The 19148-nt window shown below is 42.5% G+C and overlaps 1 protein-coding gene and 1 long non-coding RNA gene across 6 annotated transcripts in view; one reads left to right on the top strand and one right to left on the bottom strand.

Moving 5' to 3' along the window:
- Window positions 1–19148, bottom strand: part of LOC105668806 (neural cell adhesion molecule 2-like) — a 237523-nt gene that overhangs the window by 133941 nt on the left and 84434 nt on the right. The window lies entirely within an intron of this gene.
- The window catches only part of LOC105668807 (uncharacterized), a 328884-nt gene that overhangs the window by 226941 nt on the left and 82795 nt on the right, over window positions 1–19148 (top strand). The window lies entirely within an intron of this gene.

The following is a 19148-nucleotide window of genomic DNA, read 5'->3' as shown; positions in this document are numbered from 1 at the left end:
TAACAGCGATAAACAATGCCTGATTGTTTTCGAGGGAGACTCGAGTTAAATATTTAGATTGGAGTGGGCTCCAGCTGGGAAACGGCGGCTATGCCTCTTAATTTCGGTCTGGCTCTTCTCGTGAATACGGGAGTTTACGGCGGTGCGGTTCACCGACGGCCGAGCCGAGGGAAGGACCGCCATGATTATTTGTACAAGACGATTCCGGCAGCCCGTTGCATCTGCCGGGAAGAATCGTGCATTGCCCTCTGCGCAGAAGCGTGCGTATTGCAGTGAATTTTCGAGCGCGCACGTTCGCACAATCGTATCATTTATTCACAGGCCATTAATTAAATGATACGTAAATACGTTCTGATTCATTCGGACAGTTTGCAGCGCGATTGGACACGGATAGTTAGACGTATAATTACGCAAATATATATCTGTCATATAATTATGAATCGTAGAATGCTATTTTGTCACATTTTGCCGCGCAACGCCCCCTGCAATCCCTCCGCGATTCTTTTCTCCGCAGACATATCTTTTTCTTTTATGTGAAAACTCAACCTTTGTATCACGCGTAAGAAGATTATAGTGTGATGAGGTCTCATAAAATTTTTTACGTATCACGTCGCCTGCGCATAAATCTGATTTTTTACATATAGGTAATGCACGTAACACGAAGGAAAATGTGTATACACTCTACAAAAACTTTTATAGTTTACTCATATACGGCAGCAATATGTTACCTTGATCGTTGTTATCGAAAAAAAAAGCGGTGGGGAAAAACATAAACATCGAAATAGGTGTACAGAAATAAATTTGTTTTCCACGTACAAATCAAACAAATAATTAGAACAAGGTTTTCAAATGTGAAAATTAAACGTGTGCATTCCAAAGTAACGTATGAATAGCCGATATGAGCGTTTCGGTAATTATGCATTACCGTCAGACGAAAGTGCATTAATTATCCAATGATCGGAACGTAATGTAAATACGTTGCATTTCAAAAACGTCGATGATTGGTACAAATGGCATTTTCAAGTATGCAAACGTGACAAATGAGAATATGGTTACACAGTAAATACCGCACGATTTATGAATGCGTATATTTGACGCTCGCCATTTTCTACGCTTTTGCGTCGATGTGTAATCAATATTTTATGACTATATAGATTGATGTTTTTTATAATATCGTGAACTACGGTATTGATCGTCACGGTATTGATCGTTGAGATATCACGGTGTAACGTAAAAAAGTTCCATTAATTCAGCATGTCTCATTTACATGGAATACTACTGTCAGATCACGCTGCGCGGCACGCGCGCGTTCATTTTTATTAAATATGCGAAAATTTATCAGTTTTTCTACACATTCGTAATCTTTGAGAAAAGTAGTTTCTTAAACACTCAATTTGTGAATGCATTTGTGAATACAAGCGAACCAATTAAGGGATATTGTTAAAAAATTCAATTTTTTAAATAAATTAAATACACTATTTTTACGATATGATTACTTTTGTTACTTTTACGCATTCGTATGCAGGAACATGTGTTAGTATTCATATTTTCACAGACTCACCATTTGGAAATTATTGAAAATTAGTTTCCGATAAACTGAACCGTCACGGCACATTTTACAACGTTATCTCGGTAATGCGATCATTGAAAATTTAATTAAGTAATGCGCGTCTAATTTCTGGGATAATTAATGTTATGGAAAATTCAGTTCCTCTCGGTTCGGAACGTAAATTAGATACAATGCGTTTGCGCTGCATTTTATACAAGCTTAATTTTTAATTTCCATTATCGTGGCTCGCGTTAATATCAGCACGTTTGCCAAGGTTTACTTACTTAACACATCTTTATTAGCTTTCGTGGCTGGAGAAGCGCAATTTTATACTATCGTGTCGTTACAACAGTATCATTCAATAGCGGCACGACACGAGACACGCAACACTCGCATTAGAACACGCCGCGGAAAAACGATGATTAATGATACGCGAATAAAAGAAAAGACACAATCTCTTTCTTGTTAAGCTGCATGAAGGCATCGCGCAGCACCTGACGCTTTAATTTCGGGACACAACGGGGGACTCCTTAAGAAAGAAAAAAAAGGAAGAAGAAAACTGTTACGAGCCACCGTCCTCATCTCGGAGGAAACTAATGTGGCGTCTTAATAAGTTTCTGAATAACTGCGGACAGTAAGACTCGACGACGAGTAAACTCGTCGCGCCGATTACAAAGATATTTTCGAAAGTTAACCTTTTCTGATCAGTTAACAAATTAAAACGGACATTTCGCAATTCTCGTTCAATTGGATTTGTATGATCCCTGTGTATGCTCAGTCATCGTGCAAAACGGTGCTATTCGATGCACGCCGAGCGATGCATTTTTTTTTAGCTCGTCCATACACATTGCCAGACCTACGCGGTTTTGCGAGTCACGTGTGCGATCGTGAGCCGTACCCGCTTTTTGCCAGCTCGTCCGGCTTGAACGATTAGTTCGAGAGGGTAAGAGCGCTCGTGTGATCCGTTCACTTAATTAGGCCTTGATTATGCAGGTCTGGCGGAGAGTGCTGTAGAAGAAGAGAAAGAGAGGGAGAGAAGGAGAGAGAGAGAGAGAGAGAGAGAGAGATTGAGTCTTGATTTTCGAATAAAACTGATTTATGTGGAATATCAAAGTGTGCGAATATTGGACTAATATCGTGCGATTTTAGGAATGTTACGCGAATTACATTAAATATTTGTACTATTATTACATTACTTCTAACATATATTACAAAAGCAAAGTTATATATTTAATACTGACGAAATTATTTTTAAGATTAAACAAAATTATAAATTTATCTTTTTTTTTTCTTATAAATTTGTAACCAATTATTGCAATCTCGAGGATCTAAAATTAACACTAATATCCTGAATATTTTGGGAAACGGTATTTTTGAAATCCCGATGAAGAAATAAGCTTGCATCTTTGATTCGATTCGCCGTCGAAGATTTGACTATAAAATTACGTACGTATCCCATGGTCGGACATTCAACGGAACAGCATGGTAGACCGCTGTTCATTATTCGCTGCAAAAACGCTCAAACGTTCATTTGCATTCTATCGCGAGAGCGACAAAACGCAGAGCGGGGAATAATTAAGCAGCGAAATTGTCTGGTATGAACTATCTACTGAATACTATCGTGCGGGAACCGCGTCGGCGGGATATATCCGGAGCCCTCGAGAGTGTAATTCCCAGACTCGTCGTCCCAGCGGACGTCGAGGCGACGCGTTCGCCACGCCGTACGGTCACGATTCCGCTCTCCAAGTCTAATCGTTGTGCGAGCGCGCATTTTTGACAAAATCGACACCGATCGCGACATTCGCGCCACGGAAGTGCACGACGGATTGTCGGAAGCGCATCTGGCTCATCGACCGACGCTCCGACGGGCCGGGCGCACACTATCGCCGATGAATAATGTATTCGCGTGCACGCCGGTCTCGAGAGAAAGCCTTCTACGTGCGAGAGAGCGCGCGCGCGCGTATCTATAAAAACGCGAGGAAGCAGACAAGTCGCGCGGCACCGGCGACAATTTTACGGGCCCTCCCCGCCGTACACCATTTTCCTCGCGCCCGACCCTCGCGCCGAAACAAGCGACGCTCGCTCACACGCTGCGATTTATTATTTCTCCCCCTTTTCCACCCCGATCTCGCGCCGGGCTTTGTGCTCCTTCCCGTAAATAACATTCCTCGTCCGACCAAATGATTCACCTCGGATAATTCTCACGCAATTGAACATTCACGTCACCCACCGAGTGATACATTTATTAATTAAACTTCTGGAAATCAATCAAAGGGTTACAAATAAAACTCTTTTTTTATCGCCGATTCGCCGACAGCTAAATCCCACCTATCGTAGCACAAGTCAAATGTACAGCCTATTTTAAATATTTGATTTCTGGCAGATGATTAAATATGCAAGCCACAAGAATGGTTTGTGCAAGCCGTCATCGGGAAAGTTCCAATATATTGAAAAAAAAAATGCTAAAAAAAAGTCAGTTAAAGCCGACAATATATTATTTGTGCTTTAATCGTAAGGTTTCGACGCGTCAAACTGATACCGAACTTGACGAGGTAAATGTCCACATTGATATCGATTAGTTTAAAGCAACATTATAGCCGGAGGATAAGCAGAGCACGTCGACTTTCAGTGTGTGCCGTTTAATACATATTGATGTTCAATACATATTTTAGCATCAGACAGCATTGTATATCGAGAACGCGTATTCGTCGAGTTTGCGTCATACGAGTACACAATTATATTTTAGTTATAACAAGTTATGCACTCTTGCAGCTGCGTTACGCTGTTTACATTAGAAACGTGCGTTCGTTTGAAATGAAATGTTTGAATGAAATGTTTGTTCATTACTGTCATTATTCGCGCTCATTGCGTTCTTTCCTCTATTTGTTGCAATAAAAACAAATGCCATAAACTATCACGTGCTTTTATTACAGATAATCCGCAGCGGTATCGCGAATTTGCGTAAACAAATACGCTTCTCTCAATACATTAACGAGATGTTAATAAATAACAGCGTGTACATGATATAATTCGGGAGATACAAAAATATATTCCCGTTTTCGTCGCGACAGACTTGTTGCAGCTGTAATACTTGTATAATACTCGCGGCATGCGCGTTATCTCTCTCGTCGCACCGTTTATAATGTCATCGCGCTGATAATCGTAATGCCGACGCGTTCGCACAGCACGATAAAAACGATCGCACTTCCATCCGAAAATGTCACGCGCGCGTTCGATCGTTGAATTCAAACTCGTCTTCGCCATCCGCGGTGTGATTTATAGGCAAACTAAAATATCGCGCGTGCCGGCGCGCGCGCGATAAAAATAATCCCAACCACGCGGAAACCTGGAAAACGCGCGCTCATACGTACGTACATACACGTAAAAATTGACACTGGGATGCGCCGCGGCAAATTTCATTTTCTCGAATCGAGATTTACGCTCGCCACAAGCGAGCGCGCACCGTCCCCTCTTCCCCTTCAGCCCACACCGAGAGATGCACTGCAGCGGATTACTTTTTTCCTCGTGAGAGTATTTTTCTGCTCCCTCCTCCCCCCCTTTTCGCTCCCGACAATCCTTTCCTCACCCCTTTCGCATCCGGCGTTTTTGATATTTCGAGCGTTGCGCTACGATCGTCGAAAGCGTAAGAAACGATATCTTTACGAGAGTGTTTTTTGCGGCGGCTCTTCCCCTTTGCCGGTCCAACTTCTCCCCCGTGTTTTTCTTTGGGCTCGTCTGGCTCCATGGCGGCTGTCCGCCTCCGCCGAGGGTTCGAGGGTGGAAAGTGACTCACTTTCGGAATATTCTCGGCAGACAACGCAATCGCGACCGCACGTCGAACACTGCCGCGCACATGTATAACGAGCAACCCTTGGCTCCGTTCCAGGGCCCAGTGGACTTTTGACGAATCCCGAATGCCAATCGCTCTCTGCTCTGGCAACGAACGTTGAAAATCCCGATGAAGTGGCCGTATTGCGTTCGCTCAAGTGCATTAAACGATACGATTGTTTGCAGCAGTTTATTAACACTGTTTATCGTTCGACTTTACGCGAGTTGCAGCACAAAAAAATACCCGTTTCCCGAGTTTTTCGAAAGAACGGATGAGAGAGGATTTTTTCAAAGCAGCTTGCAATTTTCGAATGAAATCCCTTGTATTTATAATGAGCCCCTTTCTCGTTTTCTAGCCGCTTAAAGTGTCCTTTTAACTTTCTCATAAATAGATAATTTTAACTTTCTTATAAATAGAAATATATATTTTCTATCAAGACGTGCACTTCACCAAATGTGCATTTCTGTAAACTGTAAAATTTTATTAAATTCAATTTTGCGAGAGAAGCAGACAAAATTGTCATAGCATTAATCTTGGTAACCACTTGATAACAAGATTATTTTCTTTTTATTAATACTTTTTAATTCGTCTTATAGTATGTAACGGCGGCGCGCATTCGCTCTTTTCGCAGATTCGATGCAACCGGTTACGTTTTATACGTTCTATACGTTCGCGGTCAATTATACTTCTCCTTTTTTGTCGTTCTATTTCGCGGACGACATAGCGGAAATATTTGTAAAAATCTGCGCGCACCATAAACGTACGTTTAGGTGGCAACGAATATTCAAGTCACTCTCTCGATGCGAACGCGTATCCGATTATTTGTTTGAAAATTAAATCGCCGTTGCCTTGAAGTTGTTACGCAAATATGCGTAGTCTTCTCTCACGCGTTCGCGTTTCGCCTTGCGGCGAAAATTGTCAACGGCGATTTTGCGGCGCGTTTATGGGAATTTGTTTCCACATTTATATTCCTTTAAAAATGAGGGAGGACTGGTATATTATGCACGTACGACGATGTTGGATACATCAAAGTAAATGCGCGCACACACACACACACACCGAACGGAAGAAACGCATGCAGCAGCAAGAGCAATATTATCGTTGAGAGGGAATGATAACACCCCGCCGCATATGTTACCGTACTAAGATACAAGTGTCTCTCTTCTTCCTGGAAATACCAGAGCGACTGCCGAAGAGTACTTGAACCAACAAAGGGAACCCCCGCACATCTGGATATTCTAAAAGCAAAGCGAGTTACGAGCGTCGAGATATTTATCCTGTCGATAATTACTTCTGCGATTAGCGCGGCTTGTGCACACCTTTCTTTGCGCGTTAAAGCTTTCAGCTTAAGCAGTTTTATGCTAATATATTCTCAGCTTGATTAGACGTGATTTTTTACCGATTTCAACCGATTTCAGCCGATTTCGTGCTTGGATGGTCGCTTTCGGGCATAAACAAATATGACATATATTTATAATTAAATTAAAAATTAAGATAAATAAAGAAACAGAACCTGTGCTTTTTAAAGAAAGAGAATGTGTTGTACGAAGGTGTATTTGATGAGCCTATACAGTACGATCGGCGCTCACACATAATACTATGGTGGTTGTTCGCCGCATAGCTGCTCTTAAGCTAAACATTCCGACGGATTTTCACCGAGCGTGCGCGCGATCGTTGAATAGCAATGAGATTTTTCCCCCGGTGTATCTTGCGCGGCGCCCAGAGGCGACGGCAGAGACGCCGAATTTTCGGCACGATCCGAGAAAAAGCCGGCGCTCGGCATCCAGCACTCGTGAGAAAATCGCGCAAAACAAAAACTTAACAAGGGCACTTTAAAGTTGCCCGCGGCCACGGCCGCCCTCGCCTAGTCGCCGATGCGGCGTACACACGGAGCCAGGTAGGATCGTTAGAACTCCATTTCACTTTATTGTAATTCCATTTTTCCCGTCTGCAAATAAACGCTTTGGTGCCCGCCGTCTATCGCGTTACCCTCGAAAGGAAAGTTTTGGTTCGATGGGAGTTAAATAGCATTCACCCACTCTCTCTCCGCCTATCACCCTTCCCGCTACGTTTTTTATGCTCTATTTTTTTTTCCTTGTGGCTTTACCTTGCACTCTCATGCTACTCTCGTCACATCTCACGTCGTCTTTCTGGCGCACTCCTTTCCTCCATCTTTTTCTTCTCATTGCTTCTCTCTCTCTCTCTCTCTCTCTCTCTCTCTCTCTCTCAGTCCGCCGTAACGCACCGTCTCTCTCCATCTCGCTCAAGGCTAATAATATCATATAGTTATAAGTCGTAAAGCAACGAGATCGTGCACTCTTCGATACTTCAACTGCTTTCCCATCCCCCGCTGTACACCTGGTTGAACTTATACTTCTCTCATCGGCAACTTATTTACATCTCAATTCCATCCATTTCCCATTCCAACGGCGTTGAGATAGAGCGAGTTTGTATTGCTGGTCGTCGTACTATAAATTGGTAGTGGAGATTTTTTGCGTTCACCGCAACCGAAGTTGTCCGGTGGCCGCAATCGGGACCGAATGCCTTTGAAATTTTTTTATTTCCGTAATGTCAATGGCGTCCTTTTTTTTTTCTACATCGCAACGCGATAAAAATGAACCCGAAGCATTTGCCGATCCCCTCGAAAACTTTCCAGCTAAAGGATACTTGTGTCAATTTTCTCCATCGGAAAAGATTCGATCGGTATTTGTAATCACAGGTTCTGTTGAAACGAGCCATAAATGTTCCGAATTAAAATCAGTTTAACTCTGATTGCAAACACGAAATGTAGAAACATCGATTTAAATTACTCACCATTGTTTATTCACGTAAACCGGCTTAAAAAAGCCGTTCTCTATCAGCCGAACCAGAAGTTTAATCTGTTTTTAGTTCAATCGCAACGTGACTTACGCGAATCTATTCGTCAAATTAATACCGACAAGGATATCGCCGGTAGTAAAACGTATAATGAAATTCCAGCAACAATTTGTAAATTCAAGGAAAAGCTACTACCACGAGGAGAGAAGAAAAGCGGAGGGAACGCGAAGCTATACGCAGGTTATAGCCTCGTAAAACAGGCGGAGTGAATTTAAAGTCGCGACGAAACTCCTCTCCCTCCCCTCCTCACCCTCTTTCTCTCTCCGGAACCGGATACTTCTGTTTTCATCAACGAGACGGTGAAATAGCGCGCGGATAAGTCGCGCTTTAATCAATCTCGCCTGTATGGAAACATTTCTGTGCGCCAAGAAGAGCGAGGCGATCTTTGGAAGCCTTTATTGGAAAACATCCGTTACGTAAAACAATTGAAAATAAATTTACGGATCTTTAATAAAAGAATATTCGCGTAATTCCGAGCAAATCGAATCACCGTGTGACTAATCGGATCTGTTAATTCAACGATATTATATCACGTTCGCAGATGTGAAATAAACCGTTCCGGCATTCTGTCCAAAAAACAACGGCATTTGTATCATTCCTTCGTGCAATTGCGCCCTTTCGTTTCACGCTGTGTTAACTGCTGTAATTTTTTTTTTTTTTTTGTTTCAATACATCCGATACATCCGATTGTATCTTCGTAATGAAATTGCGCGTCAGCTCAAATTAAGAAATATTTTCCCGTATCTACGCGCGGGAATAAAGCGGAAGTAAATTATTATTGATCGCGATACTCCGGACATGCAAATCGCGGAAATGCGGAAACCCGTAGGAATATCCGTGGAAAGTTACGGATAAAAAATTACATGTACGAGCAATCTGGCTTAGAATAATCCCTCGGAAAATCAAGAGTAGTCCGTGGGAAGACCTGTATCGAATTCTACGACAAATATTTACGAAATCTCGTGATGAAAGAAGAAGCGGTTATGGTGGGATCGTTCATCCATGCGTCCGCGGCTGGATTTCTTGTATCCTCGTTGTTTTCTTAAGATACGTTAAGAGAAGTGTCATCCTTCTACACTTCCCTCTTTCTCTCTCTCTCCCACATTCGTTCCCGCCGAGCGGTTCGAGAGCACACGTGCGCGCGCGGGCTTCCCGACATCGCATTGGATTTATCACAATATAAACGTTTACGTTTTCCCTTATTATACGACGACCCGGCGAGTAAAAAGCGCTGATTCGTAATTCCCCGAGTCCTCCATTATACATTCCTGTTCAGCTGCGTTCTATACAACTTCCAGGATACTATTGTCCCCGCATTGTTTGTGACCGTTATCCGTATGCGGCCTGTATTATTTCTGTATTGTTGCATTCTCTATAATTGTTATTGCATTATTGATATATACATATTGTGCGCATTATAAAGTATAATATATTATAAAATATATCACATACATTAGAATATTCTATTCGCATCGCTCTTTTAAAGGGATGTATTTCGCTGGAAATGTGACATTTTTACAATTTTGATTCGTATCTACGTTCTTAACCGCCTGTCAGTGAAATTACGAGAACGGAACTGATCGACACGATGGGAAGTCGATGAGGACGATGGCGGCTCTCACGCGTGACATTGAGATTTGGAGATTTGCGGGAAAAAAATGACGCAAGGGGGTAACAATAACTCAAACTCTCCCGGCTTGACGGTTCTGTCGTATAAGATAATGAGATGATAGAGAAGAGCGAAAGATATTAGTCACCGCCGTTTCATCGCTTAGGGTAACTGCGAGGTCATTAAGAGTCCCCTTTATCGTAACATCGGTTCGCTTTCGTCATTGATCATTCCCTTTAAACATTGTTGATAACAAATTCCTTCTTCCTCTTTCCGCGACTTAACGACGGCGGCCACACCCGCGTGAAAAAGTCCAAGCGAAACTTATTTTCTTCCTCCGAGCTCTTCCACAGGCACGACAGAATTTTACTACGTAATATTGCAAGCAGAGTTACCCCTATCGATCGCGACGAAAATGCGATATTAATATTTAAAGGGGTACTCAAACTCGATGCTGAAAAGTATTAAATCAATTTCCAAATGAAACATACATTTTCGATATACGTGATGGAATGTAATCTGTTTACGCCGCGTATCATCAAGCTGTTGCTACTAATTGCATTAAAATTGCCAGGTAACATTTTATTCGAACGCGATTTTACGTGAAAGTATTATAATGTCGTTGAAATGTTTGCCAGTATTAACTGAAAGAATAATTGATATATGTCCAAATTCAATAATTCTTCCAATAATTCCGTATTTTATTTTGATTTGCTTTTGCGTAAAATTTATCATAAATAAATTATGATTAAAATAAAAGAAATATTTTATAAGAACGTAACTCTTTCATTTGTTTTGATATTACTAATTGAGAAAATAAAGGAAATCGGTTGAAAACATAAATATTGAAACGACATGAAATAATTTATGACGATTTATGATTGGAAATATATATATAATAAAATTTTACGACAAATTAATATAATAATTTTCAGAAAACAATACAGGCTTGCAAACAGTTATTATTTTTTTTTACCATTTGCTACTAACGATGAACAATTTTGTGATTATCGACTTATGCCGGAGAAAAGAGTAGAGGCGTTGTACCGGCGTCGCGTCAACGAAATCCGCAATCGCGTGATCAATACCCACAGATTGTACCGGATCGTCTGGCTTCGGCGTGTCCTCACCAACGGGGCGCGTGGTTCTGTTATTCACACACTCTAACAAGCCTTAACGAGTCATTGTGAACGCGACCGGCGGGCGTTATTTATGCGTCACGCGGCGCATTTGTAATAAAAGCCATTCCCCCACCTCTTGTCTGCATCTCCGTTGCCGGCGAGAGAAGGTGTCGAGAGATTGGAAGAAGCAAATGAGTTGTAAACCGCGTGGCTCTGGTGAAGAAATTTCTGTCAAGTCGCTTTTACGATTTCAAAGATTTAGAACCGGCAAGCCCCGACGCGGCTGAAACCCGTAAAAGGTAGAGCGAGCGACGATTGGACCGCGGCGCAAAGGAAGGGGAGCACCGCAGGACGAACTGACGCAGGTATGATTAGAAAGCGTCCGTGATCCTCTCGCGCAGCTTCTGAGAAATCCTTTAATTACGCTCGAAAGTAATTGCGGCGGCGATTTGACATGGCGCGACGCGTATTCGCCGTCGTGACTACGTAAGCGCGCGACTCGGATGTCTTCCTTGGACAATTTCCGCGCTCGCAGAGGAGAATAAATAGCGCTACCTGCGGTAAACCTCCGTCCTGTTGTGATCGACGGGAAATTACGCGCGCCGCGACTTTGCGTCAAGCCGGCAGATAAGAGGCAAGCATGACAAGCTTAACTTGAGAAAAAAAGATCTTTTAAAGCAAACTCGCGGTTAATATATAATATTTAATATCGTAGATCACATTATTTTACGTAAACTTGATTAATTTTCTATTGTTTCCTCGAATATACCGTGTTTTGACACGCGCTAAGTAGTTTTTCAGTTCAAACTCATATTTTGTTGAAATAAACCTTATTGTTCCTCTGCGCGACATTCACATTGCGGAATGTGCGCTTAATTCCTTTACTTTTTACTTCCATTAATCTGCGCTACACAACAAAGTTGACGTCTGTGTAAAAAGTGTGTGGGAATGAAAATTTCGAGAAAAATTTATATTTCACTTTGCGACTTGAGAAAGCGTAAGAAAAACGAAAAACTGGAATTTTCGCCAACCTACTTCACTCCCATCTGCTGTTATAACTTTATACCGCGCTTATGTGGCACTGTTTATTATCATTTAATCCATATTCTTACTCCATCGCTGCAAATTACAAAATGGTAAGTGCGGCGTGTCATTAAGTAATGATATCATGAAGTAATTACTGGGCGTTTAGCCACTTCATCAGATAATCTGGCAATGTACGTCGAGCGGTGCGAAAGGGTGCCGCGGAAATCGATACACTGCGGATACATTAACAAGAACGGGCCGTTTCGTGTCGAGGTTTAACGGAAACCGCAACGTTGCGTTGAAAAGTACGCATACATTACGAAAGCTAATTATGGGCGCGCTCGCGTGACGCGCGCTTTCGAAAAAGAGCACTTCGCGAAAGGATCGAAGCGAGCCTTTTGTGATAAAGCTCGATCGAAGGGCCGCGGTAATCGCGCGAAGTGGACCCCTTAACACCCCTCCATTCTATTCTCGTGACGGAATTACCTCTCTTCCGATATTCAAGATCTTCCGTTGGTTTGACGGAAGAACCGCCGACCGAGAGAAGAGACAAGAGATGGACTTTTTGCTCTCATTGAATTATTATGCAAAGTAGCAATTAACTTTTCCATTCGGTAATGGCGCGCCCGAGACTTTCATATAAGAGATCACCGATGAATATTTAAATATAATGCGCAACGCGGGTTTCAACGCGAGGCCGATTGGAGGGTTTCCTTGGCTTCGGAAATGAAATAGATTCTGCCGCCTAGATGAAACGCGGATTAAAGCCCTATTTACATGACGCTGAGGTGGGCGGGGCGCGTTGTATGCGGGAATTTTTAGTGGATTTTTAATAAAAGAGCGCGATATGAATATCGCATAATCTCCCATCCGCGCCTTAATTAAATTTGTTGAGATTCAATTTTGCGCGACTAAAGTGTGACTTTATTAAAAAAAATCGATTTTCACCGTTTAAATACTTATTCATTCGCAGCAAGATTAGTTTTAGTTTGCTCTGTGATCAAGGGCCGAGAAAGTTGCTCCTCTCATTTGAGCGCTCAAGATATTTTCTACCTTTGCTACAATTTCTTAACCATAATCACGCTTGTTCTTCTGCGACCGCGTGTACATTGTTCGTTATTCCTTTGCGCAAATTTGCGTATTTCTCCTTTGGGTTTAATCTAAAGTCCTTAAATTTATAGGTGAAACTCGTAACTCCGCAACGGGTAATAGTTTGGAGAGATAGGTGAGACATACCCGGCGAGGATGCATTTAACGCTGTGATTTCCACCGGGCGTCGAATAAATCTCCGGGAGCACGTTACGAGGCCGCGCTCACCTGTTTAACATTCGAGCGTAAGTACCTGATGCAGGTGCTGCAAAACATAACTACAATTAGTCGACGCGGCATCGCTGATGAGAAGGAACGTTCTGATCGCGAGTGCTCGGTAGATTTGGTCGGAATTTAGGGGCGGCCAATCCCCGTTCGCCGGGGTTTGTTAGCGGCAGCAAGGGCTCGACGCGTAAATTCGAATGACGCGCGCAAGGGTTTACCGTGTGTGTCTGTGTGTGAGATTGTCGAGTTGTTGCAGTGCAGTCGCATATTATATCGTGTGCATAATGACGGACTCGCATGAATGCGCGGCGTTTTCGATGCGTTCACGCCGATTCGAATGCCGACAAAGGCCTGAAATTGCGCTGACGTTCGCGGTTCCATTTTCACGCGCGGCGCTTCGACCCCTTGTCTTGCCAGCTTCCGCGAGTTTTCGATTTCGTATTGTCACCGCGTGTTCGCGTTTTATTCATTGTCGCGTTGCAAAACGGTATAAAAAAACCGTAAAGTGCCGTTAATCGCATCTCATGGAGTCTCGCGCTTATAACGCCGATTAATTAAATCACGTTATGTCGATCTAAAGCACAAAAACGGCACGAGAGGCATTTTGTTCCGCGACCACGCTACGGACAAGCGCGTTTCGTGATAAGATACAATTATCATGCTGGAGCAATTTTTCAAGCAAGAGCGGCTCTTAGCCGGTAAGAATTGTAGAACTATGCCAACCGAGCGAACTAGTGTGTGTGTATGTGTGTGTGCGTGTGTGTGTGTGTATGTGTGACGCTGGAAAGTTTTAATTCCTCTGAGCGCAGTAGATCTCACGAAAATAACGTAAATCGCTACGTTAACTCTAGTTTCCAGAAGGCGCCGTTTTAATGCACGGCTCGAGATTGTAGCACAGCGATCTAAGGAGTTCAAGTTGCGTAGGTTTTCGTAAGTATTGTATATTATTTCCGTATCTTGTGCTTAAAGTGGAATTACGCTAATTTGTGCGGCGCATATGTAATACTTGGCGCATTTGCCATAAAAGGCTTTAACAGTCGGCCGAAATTCTCTGCTTTGCTCTAAATTATAATTTATATATTTAAAACACATATAGATTCATTATAATTGACTCTGATTATCTCAAGCGTAGATTTACTCGACGATCGATGGAACATGCGATGGATTTATTATTTTTAGATATTTTTGTCGTGAATACACTGCTTTATGACGCACCTATTTTTTATGTCACATTCTCGGCCACTATATCTAGAATGCGCCAATCTCTGGTAATCCTATAATTGTCCAATTTATTTTTATCATTATTTATTGCGTCATCGAACTTTGACGTACTCTCGATACATTTTTAGTAATCCCGTTTTGCGCGAAGTGACAAAGCTGGATCGTATCAGCGATTTTCTCTGTAGCCAATGGTGATAGGGGAAAAGTAGAACGAGAACAAAATGACGAGGCGGCATAGAACGCCATTAGAGACTAATTATCTGGTTGGCTTCGTGGCTAATTAGCTGGGCGTAGGCTCATCGACTACCGAGCGGCGAAAGCAAAGGTGAAGAGGGCATGGTCGCTGACTGGAAGATGTAATCGATTCTATTGATTTCGCTATCTCTACAATCTTCTCTCACATGGCATATTTTTGCTGGCAATAGAGCTAATGCATATTTATTATCGCTTTAGGCATCTCCGTTGCATTAGCATGCACAATATAAATTATATGAAGCGCACTTTTTAGATTTTACAATTCACTTAATTTTACAACAAGGAAGTCTTTATTTCTTTTATTTATCTTTATTGATGTATCGTAATATGTGCTAAGCGGCGTATACATTCAACTTGTAAATAAGCATTTTTTTTACTGATTTTAAAGATAAAAATTTATTTGCATTGAAAAAATAAGAAAATAATTATCCAGATGTATATTCCGAGCTGTTACTTTGCAGTATTTGCAGTGAAAAAAAAACAAATATAAATTACAGTAAGATACTTAAAAAAAATTGGATATTTAAATTGCCAAATCGATGAGCATATTTCGTGAATCGTCAAAAAATCCCATCAACCTGATCTCGATGCCAACGTCAGCAGTAAGCCAGATCGTGCGTCGACGTTTCAATATGATGCACCTTATCGCGTTAATAAGCTCGACTTATTCGAGCCGCAGATTAATACGCTTATCCAGCCGCCGAATGCGTTCGATCGCCGAGGCGCAGCTTAAACTCCGTAATCCAATTAACGCAATGAAAGACGAGATTGACAGTGAGACGACGGAGCTTCCGAAGTACGCGCATTCAATTCAAATCTGCTCGTGCCAAATCGATCGTCGAAATGCAAGCTGTCAAACCGTCCCCGCGAGACCGGGGTTGCATTACGAGCGACGTATCAACCGCGGTGTACACGCGCGATTAGCGTACAACTGCAGCTCGGGCTGACTCGATCATAGATAAGTCGCGTTTGCCTTGGCTCATGATCGTGCTATCAAGAGGTTCCGGCCGTGTATGTGACACCATAGTACAATGTTCGCCATTTTAGGGCATGTCGCGTTATCTCGCTACTAAACATACGGTAAAGCGAGGAAACGATTTCTGGTAATACGATGTAATGAATATTTGAGTAACTTGGAGATAAATGGTATTTCTCGTAGACACGAAATAGATTTTTTTTTTTTTTGAAAGATATATGTTACTGTCATATTGATGTTAAAATAGCTAAAAACGTGAACAAATAAAAAAAACTAATTGATTTTTAAATTTACGGCGACTTTTTGCAGCGTTGAATTCACCTTGATACGATCTTTCGCAGCCAACTTGATCCAACTGAATAAGGCTTTCATAGCGTATTATGATTATCCTTAATTGCGATCGATTTGTCAGACGTCGACAAATTCATTATAATCTAATCTCTACGGCAATTTGCATAACTTTCGAACTCACTGATTCGGGTCAAGATAAACGTCTTAATAAGATATATGTGTGCGAACTGATGATTAATTAATCGGAGGAAAAGGATATTTTCTTTCCCACGAAAGTAATAAGTCATTTCGAGTTGTGCGAGCGCAGATCACGCGAGTGGCTATGTTGAATGACGTTATTTATGGCTTTTTAACTATTATCTAAAAGTTACGTATGTATTGCGATATTGATTAATCACACACGTTGTCACGTTTCTACTCTTTCATATTTGCACAGAGATAATTACATAAGATCCATTATATATACTAACTGAAGTCGACATTTATAGATTATTGATGTTCCTTTTGATTTGCATCAATCATTTGTTATATAATCGCGAATATTCTCGCGTCTCTAAAGACATGTATTTCATCTGTTCATTATTCGAAGACACGTGGGAATTTTGCTCGCATTTCGTAAACGACAAATATGTTCGGCAATGAACGGAGCATCTTTGTCAAACGAATGGAATAGTCAGTCGAACGGGGGACCGGTTTAGCTTTCGCGGAATATGCGAAGAGAGATGGGGCCGCGGGGCGACGGGGAAAGAATTGGCAAAGGAAGCGATACAAACGGAACCGCCGTGGCGCAGCGCCACGAAACGCAAAATATTCCACATTTTTCTGTGAATATACATTCGCGCAATAAAGTGGATATCGAGATCCGGGCCACTGATGGAGGCTCTCAAGCACTGCTGCCGCTGGCACAACAACCGGCGTCTGCAGTTGCAGCCACTACGTACGATGACGACGACCACCGACCGACCGACCGACCGACCGACCCGCGGCAGTCCACACACCCAAGCGAGCTGCACACCGCGGCGCGCAGACGTATCGATGTGTCTCTCTATAACTGATTGCAACGGCGATACTCGATAGAGAAGGTGGCAGAAGCTTTTCATTCGGTCGCCTTTCCTTCCTTCCTCCCTTTTCCGCGTTCACCTCCTTTGCAAGCTGCAACACCGATCCCCATTCTTCTTTCCTACACTCATCGTTCCCAGCGCGCCCCGTCATCTCCTGCCCCTTCTTCGTCTTTCTCTGCCAGTACCAACGGTGCGCCATCTTTCTTCCCTTCTCTCTCCCTCTCTCTTTCTCTCTTTCTTTCGCCGCTTGCCGGTGCTTCGACCGAAAGGGAAGTCTATAAATTCGCCCGGAGAAATTGTCACGAGAAATATGGAATATTGAGTGCGAGCAAAGCTACCCTCGTCGCCGCCTGGGAGACGCCGTCGAGAACGAGGTAGCTCGCCGGGCGATGGTAATGCCGGTTCTGCAGGACCTCTCGGCGAGGTCGCGTGAGGACTGGTTGTCGACTATAGAAGGGTCGAAGATTCTAAGTCACGCCAGCCTACTGCTTCCTCCTCCTCCTCCTCATTGTCGCCTTGATGCGTCGCGCAGCGTAGACAGAGAGTGGCTGTCTGAATTCAAGAATTTGTTGTCATGACGACGACCTACCCCGTGTACCTGCATGAATACGCATCCCGCGTCTGTCTGGCCGGTGACGGAGACGACGGGGACATCGGTGACGCGACTCACCGCATCAATTTTCCGCCCGTTATCGCCGTTCTTCCGTCATCCCCCTTTTTTGCTCAACGGAACGCCTTTCCCGCTCCTAGCCGCGCCGAGACGCGCTCGTTTTTTTAATTTTCTGCCAGGCGTAGCACGGATTGGCTTCGAGAAGAATGAAGACACCGTGAGATTTATACTTAGGGTTAACTATGCCTCTAATTACATGCCGGAATCGGCTCCTCTTGCGACCAATAAAAGTTTTCGAATTGAGCAGTAAAATGATGATGTTGCCAAGAAAGCCGTAAAAGAGAAAAATATAACACAATATCGTCTAGAAACAACACAAGTAGAAATCAACGTGAAATGTAAACAAAAATATTTACAACAGTCTCTTAAAATCAAGAATTTAAGGAAAAATATAGCATATTATTTTATAATATAATTCACTTTCAAGCTAGTTGCTGATTTCTAAAGACGGTGAATTGACATAACGATTTTATCATTCATGTTTTTTCGAGCATAGCTTTTCCACTTTTTGTACAACATCAAACGCCAAAAAATCTGCGAAATTTACCTATACTAGACGATATGCGCGCGCGATTGTTGTCACGCTTGGAAAACAGATTTTTTTTTAAATAAACATTTTACCTCGGACCGCACGCCGCCCTAGGGATAGCGTTTAAAGTGTCGCCGGGCAAAGAACAACAACTGCTGGAAACATTTTTGTAAATAAAATGGTTAATGTTCGCGCGACGATGAGAAATCATTTTGCGAGAGTTCGTCATGAGACGCGACGCGATGAAAGGAACGTCAGCCGCATCTTTTATTGCTCTGACGAGACAATCATTTCAAATCCGTGGCACGACACCCACCTGATACCGAGTGACAGACGGCCCGAACGTCGGGTAAGCCATCGTATGACAAGGCAGAAAGAACGTCAGTTACATCTACCCTCTGTCGAGTAAAAACAAATGGCGCGTTCTGCAGTCTGTAAGCGACACTTTTTCCGCCATGCGGGCGAAGCGATAACTTGTCGCGCGATTTCTCGTCATAGAAGAAAAAAAGCGGAGTGTAACGCTGATCTTCGGACATATGACGTCGGATGAGCTTGTGCAATTGTTTTAATCGTACAACGTCAAAATTGCATTATCGATCGGCAGAGATTAAAATAATAATAACGTTACTATTTCATCATGGAATATATCCATCGCGAACAGTTCGTCGATCTAATAATGAATGAATCATTTCATATCGATGCGATCGATTCAATTTGCTGTCTGATAAAAATACAATTAAAATTCTTCTAAAAATGATCTAATAATTTTTATATCAATTGTAGAAATAAATTGAGAATAAACACACTGTGTCAACCTGTG

Source organism: Linepithema humile, chromosome 3 (assembly GCF_040581485.1).
Source record: "Linepithema humile isolate Giens D197 chromosome 3, Lhum_UNIL_v1.0, whole genome shotgun sequence".
Lineage (NCBI taxonomy): Eukaryota > Metazoa > Arthropoda > Insecta > Hymenoptera > Formicidae > Linepithema > Linepithema humile.
This window is presented reverse-complemented; position numbering and strand designations above follow the sequence as displayed.